Source organism: Oryctolagus cuniculus, chromosome 8, assembly GCF_964237555.1.
Source record: "Oryctolagus cuniculus chromosome 8, mOryCun1.1, whole genome shotgun sequence".
Taxonomy (NCBI): Eukaryota; Metazoa; Chordata; class Mammalia; order Lagomorpha; family Leporidae; genus Oryctolagus; species Oryctolagus cuniculus.
Window position 1 is genome coordinate 110,868,093 of NC_091439.1, and position 14,188 is coordinate 110,882,280.

Genomic DNA, 14,188 nt, shown 5'->3' on the forward strand with positions numbered 1-14,188 from the left:
ACTCCAGGAGCGGCTCCTGCCCTAAGCAACCCCAACACAGCGCTGCTGCCTGTGTGTGCACCAGACTGGGCTGCTGGGGTCTTGCCGGGGGTCTCCGTGTTGCTGTCATTGGTCGGCAGCTGGACTGGAGTCCCCTAAAGGCTCGGCAGGGCAGGATGCCCCTGACAGCTGCTTCTCCTCCCTCGCACATCTGCACCCACCGGCGGGCGTCACAGCGGCGAGCGCGCAGGCTGCACCCCCGCACGGCGCCTGGCTTCCCTCTGAGCCAGCCGGAAGGTGGGGAGCTGAAGCGTGGGGCTTGGCACAGCACCACTTCCTCGATGTCCTGCGGACCAAGCAGTCACCGAGCCCACCTGGACTGAAAGGCCAGGGCCGCGGACTCCCCCTTTGGCTGGGAATCATGTTGAAGACCTTGTGTCTGACTCACCAGGCATGCACTTGAGAGTCAGGAAAGCAAGGTCTTGGCTTCTAAAACTCCTGCAAGGTTACACATCCTATAGGAGACACAGCCGGGACCTGAAAAGGATCAGTGGTAATTGAAATAGCCCAGGGGTTCACAGTGAGGTGGTATGCTGTGGACTGTGCGCCAATGTTATGCACTGCTCCCTCCTCCTCCCTCTCCTCCTCCTCCTTCATCTCCTGGAGTCAACAGACATGGGGATGGGGGATTGACTGACATCTGAGACACTTGGGAAAGACAGAAATGTTTCTTACGCTTTGATTTGGTCTTGGTCTATGCGCATGCACGGGTACCCGCTTAGGAAGCAGGGACTCAGAGGTGGGCGTGGCCTGTGGCAGGCTCAGTTTGCAGAGGGAACATCTTTAGCTGCTCCACTTACGACCCAATTTCCTGCTAAAACTTGGTTCTCTGCCACCTACATGGGAGACCAGGTTGGAGTTCTTGGCTCCTGGCTTCAGCTTGACCCCGACCTGGCTGTTGAGGCCATCTGGGGAGTGAACCAGTGGATGGAAGATCTTTCTCTGGCCCTCCCTCTCTCCCTCTCTCTCTCTCTCTCTCTCTCTTGCTCTGATTTCAATTAAATAAACCCTTAAATGCCTCTTTTGCCATCTGAAGCAGAAAGCAATTCAATGCAGGGACTTACCTTCTTTTGACGTTGTTGGAAGGACCAGATCGGTGGCTCTCAGCTGGGTTCAAAGGAATGACCCCCAGAGCAGCGCTGCTGACCTGGCCCGCCCAAGGGAGCTGCCACCTGTCCCACAGCTAAGCCATCAGAGGCTACCTCTGCCACCATCTCTCAAAACCCAAACCTTGCTAGCCACGGCATAGTGGGAAATTGCCGCCAACACCCGTGCGGCCGTGCCGGAAGATCAGTACTCGCGCCCAGGTGAAGAGTGAGCACCGCCCGTTCCTAGACTCACCCAGCCGGCCCTCACGCAGCGGGTTCAGGAGCAAAGGGAAGATGGCTGCGGGGACGGGACACGGATGGCAATGGAGCGGCCCCTGCCTCTGTGCTGTGGGCCACTTGCACTAGGAGTTCCTGCCGTTTGCTTTTAAAAGCTAAAGAGACCTGCAGCTTTGGGTTAAAGAGGGCAGAAAACTGGTCCTGGGCTGCTCGTTTTCTCTGCAGTCTCTGAGCGTAGAAAGGACAGACACAGGGGTGTGAGTGTGTGGATGTCCTGCTGCCCCCGCACCCCCCTGCAGAGCAGGTGCACGTGGTGGGCGCACAGGGATCTCTTATTTTAATTTTTCGGACTTCCTGGTGGTGGAGCCTGACCTGAAAGCCAGAATCACTGATTTCAAAAGGCAGAGTAGGGCGGGAGGCAGATGGGAACTCGAGTAAATAAAAAAGCGCACACACACATGCATCTCTGGCCCTGAGAGAGACCACCTCCGGACTGGAGCACGCACGTGGGCTTTGGGGAAGGCAGGAGGGGAGGGGGGAGGGGCCTCCCTTGGTCCCCCCCCCCACATACCTCGGCTGGTTTCTATGGCAGCAAAATGGCTCACACTTGCCCCTTCCGTCCTCAGAAAGAACTCTGCAGAGCAGGCCCGTGCTACCCGGATTGTTCTTTCTTTTTCTGGATGGTTTCCTGCACCCTTCTCTGTCTCAACGTACTGTCCAAACGACAGGAAAATGTTATCGTCTTTCCTACTTAGGACAAAACCTGAGGATCTCTTCTGCTCTCGGTGACTTGAATCCTAATAGCCCAAGTCACTTTTCCGGGGACGTAGGGCACTCGCTTGACAAGCAGTGGGATGACAGCCGCTCTGCTCACTCAAGTTGTGAGTTCCTACCGTGGCCTCGCCGGTTCGTAGGAAAAACCCCAGCGCCTGTTTCTGAAGCTGTTGGAACATTGAACGACCTTAGGAACTGACGACCCTGCATTGTTAATAAAGCCACTCTTAGGAATGAAAAGTCTCATAATACTGCAAAAAGATGGCGGCAATGTCCTTTCTCTCCCCCCACGGGAAGACTCCTACGCCCTCCTCTCTCTGACCACCATGTGTCCAGGACATAGAGGAGACTTGGCCTTGCTCGCCCGGGCACGAGCACCCTGCGGAAGCCAGCAGGCCTCCGTGCCGGGAGAAGGCGCGGGGGGAGGCTGCCAGGTGGGCCAGGTGAGCCCTCTAAGGAGCCCTCGGGTTTCAGATTCCTAAGTAGATTGTGCACACCTGCCACACGCCCTCTGCCCGCCCTGGGAGTGCAGGGAGGGCCCCCCGGGGAGAGGCTGGGTGCTTTGTGGAGGGCGGGGGTGGGGATGAGGAGCAGGTGAGGAGACTGGCAGGGCACAGTTTGAAGTGCAAGGCGATGGCACGTTGGGGGTGGGGGCGGCTGTGGGTGGCCAGTGAGTCTCAGGGCGTAGAGTGGTCATGGGTCCCTAATGGAGGATAAGCCAGGGGGATGGCAGCAGGTGGAGGGGGGAGGGAGAGAATGGAGCAAGTGGCACCTGTGAAAGTGCTCGGGCAAGAGACAAAGGAAGCAGGGAGCAGGGGGGAGCCTGCAGCCCGAGGTGGGGGCAGGGCACAGCTCGCGGAGCCAGGGCTGAGTTGCTTTGGACTTTGACGAGTGGTCCATCCTGGAACTGAGCAAGGGGTGAGCCAAGGCTGTCCCTGGGGAGCCTGCCCAAAGCGGGTACGGATGACCAGTTCCTGACGCTGCCTGCAGGCAGCCACATGGCCTCCTGGGCGGAGAGGCTGTGCGAGCAGAAACGCGAGGCGGCCTGGGAGCCCAGGAGGCAAGGCTGCACAGCCCTCCCCTTCTGGGTTCAGTGCACCTGCTGTGCACCAAGATGATGTTGTACCCCTAGTAGACACTTGCTGAATACGATGAAGCAATGGGAGCGGGCTGCACGCAGGAACGCACTGGGGCAGCTTTCTGTGTTCACGGTCCCGGGTAGCTCTTACGGGACTCACACACTTCCCCTGCGTCGACAACCCAGACAGAGGAGCACAGGCTGTGTGCCTGGCGCTGCTCGAAGTGCCCCGCTCACAGGGGCTCCCCCTGCTGACAGAGCTGGGGTCCAGGCCCAGGGAGTGGGCAGTTGGCTCAGGAAGCGGGCGAGGCCAGTGGGAACCCAGACAGCCTGGCTCCAGAGGCCCAGGGCTCCTAATCTGCTGCCCACTGCTCTCCCTGCTGGCTCCGGGAAGCCCCTTTATCGCCCCTTTTTATCTCTTCAGGTGGAGGAGGCTTGCACTTGGATTGGAATTTGTGAAATGCAGGGATGAAGAGAGTTGGGGGGGGAGGCTGGAGTCCTGGGGTGTGTGTGTGATTGTCTGTGTGAGTGTGTGCCTGTGTGTGTGTGCATGTGTGTGTGGTGGTACAGGCAGCCCCGCCCAGATCACAACTTCGAGATGGTGACCGGCCACGATGTTACCTCCCTTCGGTCCGCAGGAGAAATTTAGCTTGGGTTGCTGAGAGCGGTGCAGCCGAGCGAGGCCTCCAGCCCGTCCCCAGCCAAGGCGGCGGGGGAGGGATGGCTGCTTGAATTCCATGCAGACATCCAGAAGTCCCAAGGCCTGGAGGGAAGCCACTCAGCATGGGAGGTGTGGCGTGGCCTGCAGTCTCACGCCAGCCATGAGCGAGGGCTCTCTACAAGGTGCAGAAGACAGCAAAGCGGCGGTGCTGTCTCCTTTGGTGTTTTGCTTCTCCGCCTTCTGTCGGTCTGTTACATAACGCCGGCCCCATTCAGAACAGGAATAATGCGGCACAATGGCACCGGCGCTCGATGACGCGGGCACATTTGCCGAACGCTGGGCTGTTGACAAATGCCACAGCTCCACTTGGGTGTTTAATCAGCAGAGCCTCTGCTGGCTTCGTATGTCCTGCCCATGTGACAGCCGCACACAGGGGCAGGCCCTCCGGGGGGCCGGAGGGGAGCATCGCTGTCTGTCTTGGGCAGACGGTTTATTTCCAGACAGACAAAATTACCGTCGATTGTCCTAATCAGAGTGATGCTGAAAAGGTGAGCTTTTTCAAATGTTATAAAAGGAAAAATTTCCCGAGAAAGACTGTACCAAAACACTAGGTATTTAACTAAACTGTGGGTCATTCGCTTCAGCCGGCACGTGCGTGTGGGTCAGTGTAGAGGTCATTGAGATAACCCGACGGGCCCTGTCACTTAGAACCTGCTGAGGAAGACCAGCTGTGCAGAGGGAAGAATGGCCGGTGCGGGCCATACCCAAGGAGCAAGCGGGCAATCGGGGGCACTGGCACGGCCCTGGGCAGCTTCTGGGGGAGATGGAAATGGACTGGGCCTTGAGGAGTGGGGAGCTTGGACGAGAGGGCGCATTGGAAGGAGGAAGGGCTGTGGCACGGTGGAGAGGGCTGCGGAAGCCCCAGGGACACGGGGCTTGTGTTGGGACGGATGAGTAGAACTGGATAGGAAGAGACTATGGAAGGAGGGGTGCTGGGAGGCAAGCCATTTAGTACTTCCTGGAACCGACAGCATCCGCAGGCAGCCCCAAGGTCCCAACTCGCCGTGAGGGGCTCTTCACGGTTGCCAGCCACCCGCTCTGGAGCCCACCGGCAGGCGAGGCGCCCTCTAAAGTCTGCTAAACCCGAGGCAAATGCAGAACCGAGGACATGATCTTGGCTCGTGTCAGACATGACTGCAATGCAGCAGGTGCCTCGGCTTGCTACCCGTGCCTTGGAATGCAATCCACGCATTCGTCTCTCGGTGGAAAACACAGGCACGTTCCTGGTGCCTTGACGTCCCAGGGACAGAAGTCCACAGGCTGGATCGGGCAGGAGGATGGGGGGACAGGGTGCGGGGTGAAGGGTCAGCCCTCGGGGCTGCCCGTCGGGAGGAGGGGACAGAGAGAACCAACCAGTGGGGTCAGTATCCACGGAGCACCTGCTGTGTGCAGTGCAGCCTAGGAAAAGATAGCCCACGGCAGACAACTTCGAAGAAAACTGTGGCCGCCCCAGGGAACACAGCTTGTCCAGCCAACACCAGCTTCCTGCCTCCCTTCCCTGTTCACAAACCAGAGGCACTGAGCTCAATCCTGAGCCGCCCGGCTCCAGAGGAGCCTCTTGGTCTTCCTCGTAGGGAGGAGCTCCCGAGCGCCCCACGGGATGAACAGGAACAGCGCCTTCGCAGCTGCGGGCCAGGGCCCACGGACGTGCCTCGCATGTGCCTGAGCACACGGCAGGTACGCACGGGTGGAGGTCTGAGATGGGGCCAAGGACAGGAACCAGGGGCACGTGTTTGGTCCAGAGGTGAAGCTGCCCATCGGGGTGCCTTCCTCCCATGTCAGGGTGCCTGGGTTGGAGTCGCGGCTCCTTGCCCCAGCTGTCTGTTAGCGCACACCCTGGGAGACAGCTGTGACGGCTCCAGCGGCTGAGTCCCTGCTCTCCACGTGGAAGATCCGGGTCCCCGACTTCAGCCCAGCCCAGCCACAGCTGTTGCAGGCATCTGGGGAGTGAAACAGCAGGGAGGAATCTCTCTCTCTCTCTCTCTCTCTCTCTCTCTCTCTCTCTTAAATTTAAAGAAAAAAAGAGTAGGAACCAGCTAACCAAGTATCCACAGGTGGAGCTGGGAGGAGTACAGAAAAACAAAAGAGCAAGACATCCACTCACAAGGCCCCCAGACAAACCCTGCCTGACCCGGATGGACAGGGCCCGCCCTGCGAGGTGCCCGTTCATTCCCGCCCTGCTGTGTAGAACAGAGGTGAGGAGAGCTGGAGGGAGGAGTGGACACTGGAGGGCACTTACAGACAGGTGCTAGATTTACAAAATGTGCGTGATGAAGCCCCAGGGGGCAGACCGGACAGCTGCGGTGGCTGGAACCCAGCCCGTGGCCTGTGCAATGCCAGAGACAGGAAAGCAGCCTTCTCCCCCCGGAAGGCTGACGGTGGGAGAGAATTCACACTTGTGAGGCCACCTCTCTTTCTACTTTGATAAACTCCCGAGTAAGGAAAGTGAACCCACTAAAGATGCAAGAACTGTTGTGCCCCAGTTTCTGCAAAATATGGACTTTGCCTGCTCACTGGCTGCACGAGTTACAGAACCCACAGCCACACGCCTGGCACCCGCTGAGCGCAGCAAGGCTCGGGGAAGCCAGCACCAAGGTCACCTTGCTGGCTTGGCAACAGTGTCACAGCAGGTGTGTAATTGATTAAGAACAGAAAGGAATTTTCCATGGAAAGATGGACAGACAGCAGCGACCCTCTGCTCTCCGCTGTCTCCCACTCAGACTTCAGGGTGTCCGCCAAGGTGTTGTCCTTCCATGCTAAAGACGGACCCATGAGGGCCCGGTGTTGTGGCACAGTGGGTGAAGCGGCTGCCTGTGACACCAGCATCCCACAGGAGGGCGCTGGTCCGAGTCCCGCTGCTCCGCTTCCCATCCAGCTCCCTGCTAGTGCACCTGGGAAGGCAGAGTGCAATGGCCCTGGTGCTTGGTCCCTGCCAACCGTGCGGGAGCCCTGGATGGCGTTCCAGGCTCCTGGCTTCGGACTGCCCTAGTCCTGGTGTTGCAGCCATCTGGGGAGTGAACCAGCAGATGGATAATCAATCTCCCGCTCCCTCTGCATTTCAAATAAATAAAATAAATTTTAGGAAAAGTAAAAGGACCGGCTCATGAGGCAGAAGTGCAACAAGGCTGCAGGAGCAGTTTTCGCTCTACCACGCAGAGGAGACTTCTAGGGATGGTGGGGAAATCATCTCTCTCCTTTCAGAATAGCCAAGAGGCTTCCTGAAAAAAAGAATCCCAGACAGCGGTTCACACTGGCTTAAGGATCAAGACGGGGTCCGTGGGCTGTTCAGTGGGAACTCCAAAGAGGGGTTCAGTGCTTTCAGGTGAATCTTGGCTTCCAGCCTTTAAAGAGCACCCTGGCCCCTGGGTCTCGGGCCTGCTCCTGTCTTCCCGGGCCGGCTCTGGCCACGCGGCTGCCCCTGGAAGCACTGGGCTTGCATGGGTCTCCCGGCAGCAGCTCCCAGCAAAGGGGAGACCCCTTTCCCAGCCCCAACAAGAGACCCAGAAGTGAGCCTGATCGTCCTGGCAGGGGTCACGGGCCACCTCACAGCCCATCATCCCGGCCAAGAGGTGCTCACGGGCCAAGCCTTGCGCGGCTGCCCGCTGACCCGCTAGGACGAGAGACGAGAGCAGGGTGGTACGAATGGGAAACGAAGCCCAGGGGCCTGCAGGAGCAGTCCCCACCTCATGCTCCCCGCCACGTGTGAACTGGGGTCTCTGTCGACTCATACGGGGTCTCGTCCCACTGTGCGGAAGCAGATGGAATCCACCGCCCCGGGCCCCTCGGAGCCGTCTGCTCCTGGTGTTCACACGGAGATGTCTCTGGAAGACAGACACGTGGTGTGGAGAAGACAGCGCTAACGGGCTTCACCTCCAGCGCCCTGCAGAATCGAACCTTCCGCGGGAGCTGGGGCGGAGGTGGGTGGGCGTGGGTGCCTCCTGCTCTGAGTTCCGGCTCAGCTGCCTGCTGGCCATGTGATCCCAGCTTAGCTAACTGTCCTGTTTCCTCTCGACACGAGAAGACCCACCACGTGCCCCTCAGCCGCGTAGCCACGGGGGAGACGTGAGCATCTGGAATCTTGGGAAAGCACTTGATACATGATGATCAGAAACAATGAAGGATCAGCCATACGTCGTCCTCCGTGTGACTTACACTGTGGCGTTGAGAGAAAGGAGCCCACACCACAGCGGGGTTAACGCCCTGGCCTGAAGCGCCGGCATCCCATGTGGGCGCCAGTTCGAGTCCCGGCTGCTCCACTTCTGATCCAGCTCTCTGCTGCGGCCTGGGAAAGCAGTGGAAGATGGCCCAAGTCCTTGGGCCCCTGCACCTGCGTGGGAGACCGGGAAGAAGCTCCTGGCTTCGGATCGGCACAGCTCCGGCTGTTGTGGCCATCTGGGAAGTGAACCAGCGGATGAAAGACCTCTCTCTCTGTCTCTGTCTCTATCTCTCTCTGTAACTCTGTCTTTCAAATGAATAAAATAAATCTTAAAGAGAGAGAGAGAGAGAGCGCAAGGAGCCCAGAGAGGCTCAGGAACCTCATAACAGCACCCCCCGAAGCTGGTAAATCTTGCAGGTCGCCTCCAGAGCCATTCCCTCCCCACACCTCCCTTTCTTTCTAATCAACAAGACCCTATTCCGTTCTGGATGGCAGGCATCATGGTGGGTCTAACCACGACTCTCCTACTTCCCTTTGCAGCACACGAGGTATAAGAAGAGGGAGTTTTAGAACGCATCTTGTTTTTCAGAAATACAGCTATTAAGTACTCCCCCTCTTTCCTACTTGGGACACTGGGGCAAAGACAAAATGTCCGGAGCTGTGGCAGCCTTCTTGTGACCACGATGATAAAGAGCCAACCTGATGGCACAGGACAAACAGAAACTGCCTTCCTCCAGGCCTCCCATAAGCAAACAAGCAACGCACGTCCTGCGGATTCAAGGGAGCACTGCCAAACGCAGCTCTCTGCGAACTGGTAGAGCCCAAACTGTAGCTTGGATCTGAGGACAGGTGATAACCAACAGAGCCCCGGAGAGGTGCCGCGGGATCCCAGAGCTGTTCTCACGGGCCAGCGTGGCGGCCTGGATGAGTCCACCACACGCCAAGCTTCCGCTTTCCCTTCTGTGGAACAAGGGATCCTCATGGCTCGAATGCTCCCTGCCCGTGGCCACCTCTGAACCCGGACTGTCTGGGTCCCCACAGCACACGGGGCCCAGCGGGACCAGGGCCCCAGGCAGGACCTCAGGGTCACAGCTCCCTTCCAGAGGGGAACTAAAGACTCCCCTCTGCTTTATAACTTTGCCTTGCAGTAGAAAACGGGCTAAGACAGAGGAGAAACGGCTACAAAGCCAATAACCTAAGTCCAAGCACCCACAGCTGTTTGGTTGTGAGACCGAGTCTGGGCCGTCTCATAGAGTGGCCGTATGATTCAGGCCGGGGTAGAGCTGGAAGCCTAAGGCGTGGAATGAGAAGGCATCCCTTCCACTCAAACGACCCTGGCTGTGAGGACCCCACACTTGACAAGGGAGGGGACTCCCAGGGGGCACCCCACGATGCAGGAGCTGCCTTGGGGAGTAACCAGCTCCCTGGCCCTTGCGTCTTTGCACAGCCCAAGGCCACTGCTCTAAGGATGCTCACCAGAAGGCCAATGCAAGACAGCAAATGGGAGTTTGAGAATGTCAAGCAGATCTTTATGTATTTTATTTGAAAGGCAGAGTTACAGAGAGGCAGAGGCAGAGAGAGAAAGAGAGAGGTTTTCCATCCACTGGTTCACTACCCAGGTGGCTGCAACAGCCGGAACTGAAGCCAGGAGCCAGGAGCTTCTTCCTGGCCCCCCACATGGGTGCAGAGGCCCAAGGACCTGGGCCATCTTCTACTGCTTTCCCAGGCCATAGCAGAGAGCTGCATCAGAAGTGGAGCAGCCAGGACTTGAACTGGCAACTGTATGGGATGCTGGCACTGCAGGCGGCAGCTTTACCTGCTAAGCCACAGCACCGACCCCCGGAAAATCTTTAGTCTTGGTGCCATTGGTACAGCCTCTCTCTCGGAAGAGGAGGAGCCAGTGATGGATGGGTGCTGGGAAGGGCCAGTAGCTGAGCTGAGGAGGGGAGGACGTGGAGGAGACCTGAGAAGGGAGGAAGAAGTGGGAGGCAGCTGTGGGCGGGCGGGCCGGGGGCAGGTTGACACCCAGGGGTGCTGCTGTGACCACCGGGCAGTCAGGACCCGCTGGAGATGGGCGATCCAGCATGTAAGGACACTGCACAGGGCCCAGCCAGCTCGGCCGGGGCTCTCTCCGGTCCCGCCCCTGCCCGCATCCAGCTGCAGACTAGGATGTGACCCGAGGCCTCGTTCTGCCAGGAAAGGACAAGGGAGAGGGAGATCGAGAGGTGGAGGTCTTTCTTCCCAAGCTAGGTGTGGACTGTGGCATGGACGACTGTGGCCACCAAGCTGGGGACAGAGGGACGTGCGGAAGGAGGCAGGCGGGGGCAGTGAACTTCACAGGTTTTCTTCCCCTTTGGGCTGAGAGCCGGTTTGGGTTGAGCTCCTGGAGGCAGGGAGCGGGGCTGGTGGAGGGTGCGGGCCAGGTGGGGGAGGTTAGAAGTGGAGGTGAGCGAAGCGGTACGGGGCATGGCCCGTGTTGTGATAAAGACGGCCGTGTCCAGAGGAGACCGCTGGGACCAAAGCCTCACTCCCCTCCTGGGAGATGACTAGACCTGAGTCCTGAGCTCCCAAGGGGCCAGCCTTCCACTTCCCCCATCGGACCAGTTATAGGGCGAGCGTCCCATGGAGGCGACACCACCCCCCTCCTGAGCATCACGGCCTGCTCCCTCCCTCCCGAGGGGGTTTGGGTACAGGGTGGAGGTTGAAATCCAGTCCCAGGAGGTCCTTAGAAGGTGGGGCCCTGACTGCAGGGTTTGGATTAAGTAAGACCACCAGCGTGGAGCCCCTTGGGTTGGATCCCAGGGGCCTGGTAAGAAGAGAGCAGAGGACACACAGCACGTGCCCGCTGTCTCTCCTAGTCCTGCGCCACCTCGGGGCTGTGCCGACGGAGAAGTCATCGCCAGGTGCAGGCCCTCAGTCTGGGGCCTCCAGAACCCGGAGCTGAAACAAACGTGCCCCCCGAAGGAACTGAGCTGCTGCCAGCAGGAAGCCAGCCACAGCGCCGCCCTGTGCCGCCCCACCCCACCCAGCAAGCTCGCGCCCAGCCAGCGTCAGAGCAGCCTCAGGCGCAGGCAGACAGCGAGACAGCGCGCCCACGAGGCAGCGCCTGCAGGAGGGTCCAGCTGAGGGCCTGGCGAGCAGGAGCAGGTGAAGAGGTGGAGCCAGGCTCCCCTGGAGGAGACGCCCTCTCCTTTGCATAGCCTGGGGCAAGCCCAGTGCGCGTTGTGAGGCAAAGGGCTGCGCACCCTGTAGGACCCCGTGCTGACAGAATTGGGGTTTCACGGGGCAAGGCTGGGGCAGAGCCCCCGTGAGGCCTCAAGGAAAGGCCTCAGGTCACCTGTGGCCTCGGCAGCTCCCCGGTGTTATCGGGGTCCTAGCTCGGTTCCTTGTCGACCACCCCACCTGTGGCTCCCAATCCAGCGTTTCCTGGTTTAATGTTTGTATCAGACAGAGAGACCGGGCCAGCCAGAGAGCCCATCTGCTGCTTCACTCCCCAAATGCCGACAGCAGCCAGGAGCCAGGGGCAGGGCCTCTACTCCTTGAGCCATCACCTGCTGCCTCCCAAGGTGTGCATCAGCAGGAAGCCACGGTCCGAGGGGGGAGCCGGGACCTGAACCCAGACGCTACTGTGTAGGCTGTGAGCACCCCAGGCAGCGTCTTAGCAGCCACTCCTAGCTGTGTTATTTGTGGCAGGTTGTTCGATCTTTCCCAGACTCAGTTTCTCCTCTGAAGAACGAATGGATTGCAACATCTGTGTCATGACACGGCAGAGCAGGTGCGAGGAGACACAACCAGGCAGACACAAAGGACCCCACTGTGACACGGGCCTTGTCCAGGGTGAGTACAGGCCTGGACTGTAGTAGGAGCTACACACATATTGTTGAGCCAGTTGTTAAAGTTCTCGTCCTCACTGTTGCCACAAAGTACCTGCACGCGTCAGCGGGCACCGCCGGGTTTAGACGGCTTCTTGGAAGAGCCTGGTTGGCTGGGCCCCTCTTCCTTGATGGACAGCAGCCCAGTGCCCCAGTGGGAAGGGCAGCCCACGGAAGGGCCAGCCCACGATGGCCTCGAAGAGCCCCAGGGCCGCCCCAAGTGCTGCCACCACCGCCAGACCAGACGCTGCGGATGGCTTTTGTCCGTCTGCCAGATGTTCCTGCTCGCGCTCCTCGGGGAAGAACAGGCAGACGGGACTGAGTCCTCAGGAAGCAAACACCCTGCACAGGCTGCGTGCCTGGGACGGGGCCCGGGGAGACGGCACTCCAGGGGCCGGTGCTGGGGGCTCTCACGTGTCCCTCTCTCTGCACAGCAGACTGCCTCTGCCTGTGCGGCCTGCACTTCCTTCCCTTCCTCAGAGGCAGCGTGGCCAGGAAGCCTCAGTCGTCAAAACAAGCCGGTGATAGGAAAACCATGTGACAACCTGGCGGGCCTCGCTCCAGCCTAATGGCTCTCCCAGACGTCCCTGAGCCCCAGAGCCCGGCCCCGTGTGAGGTCTGGACGGCCGCTCCCTCCTTCCCAGGCTACATTCAGAGGAGAGACAGAGCGTCACGGGCGCTTTGGGGGTGAGCACGCACGGAACGCCTGGCCCCTGCACCCACAGCGGGGGCAGGCACTCACGGCCAGCCAGCGTTCACAGGCAGGAGTTTGCCTTGAGAAAAAGTTTGCTTTCGGAAAAGGATGCTTCCCGTCCAAAGAGGCATTGAGTCAGAACTCTCCCTCCACGGCCTCCCCGAGTTTCTGCATGACACAGCCGACTTCCGCCGTCATCTGCTGCTTTCCAGGCGCACGGGCAGGAAGCTGCATCAGATGCGTGGTACGGCCGGGCCGGGGAAGCAGGCCCTGCGATGTGGGATGCTGGTGCCCCAAGCTGTGGTTTACCCCCTGCCCCACGCGAGTTGCTTCTGCAGGCAGAGCAGGGCGGGACGTATACAGCAGTCCTCCCTGTTTCAAGAGCCCTAGTGGATGCCGGAAACTGGAACAGTACCAGCCCTACGCACACCACCTGCGCTCCTGTACAAAAGGGGGCACTCAAAGGAGTTCACGGAGAATGCGTATCGTGAACAAACTATGCGCAGATTCCAAAACTGTCTGTGCCAAAGTAAACCAGTCGCTAAATTCCATTTTCCACCGATCTTTTTGGAGTACCCTCAAAATACTTCATTGTGTCGCTCAGAACCTGTGACTTGTTCACTGCTGGAATTTTCCATTTCATATCTCCCGAGGATGGCTGACTACAGAAAGTGAAACCCTGGGTGATGTTCTAAATTAGGAGTCACCTGCATCTACGGCTGTCTCTACCCCCAGGTGTACCTGCTGGAGGCTACGAACCCACTACTCTCTCTAGAGCATACTTTAAAATAAACGGGCATGGGGCCAGCCTTGTGGCCCGGGAGTTGCATCCACCTTTCGAGATTCCAGAATCCTCTAAGGGAGTGCCAGTTTGAGTCCCAGGTGCTTTGCTTCTTTTTAAAAAATTATTTATTTATTTGAAAGGTAGAGTTACAGAAAGGAGAGACAGAGAGATCCTCCATCCGCTGGCTCACTTCCCAAATGGCTGGGATGGTCAGGGGCGTGCCAACCTGAAGCCAGGAGCTCCATCCGGGTCTCCCACGTGGGTGCAGGGGCCCGGGGACCTGGGTCATCTTCCACTGCCCTTCCAGAGGCACCAACAGGGAACTGGATCAGAAGTGGAGCAGCCGGGACTCAAACCGGCGCCCCTGTGGGATGTCAGCGTGCAGGTCGTGCCTAACCCGCCGTGCCCCAGCGCCGGCCCCTGCTTGGCTTCCGACTCAAATCCCGCTCGTGCCCCTGGGAGGCGGCAGGTAATGGCCCACCTGCTCGGGCCCTTCCACCCACGTGGGAGACGCTGACGGAGCTCCTGGCTCCGGGCCTCAGGCTGACTCGGCCTCAGCCATGTGGCCATCTGACAAGGGAACCAGCTGCAAGATCTCTCTGTCTCTCTCCTGTCGCTCTGCCGTCCAATTACACAAACTCCTTTGAAACAACAAACAAGAGGCAGTTACGGCGGTTTCTGGAAGCGAAGGGCCCGCGGGCTTGTGGGACAGCCCGCCCTGGTCTACACGTCCGGCTGGAGGCGC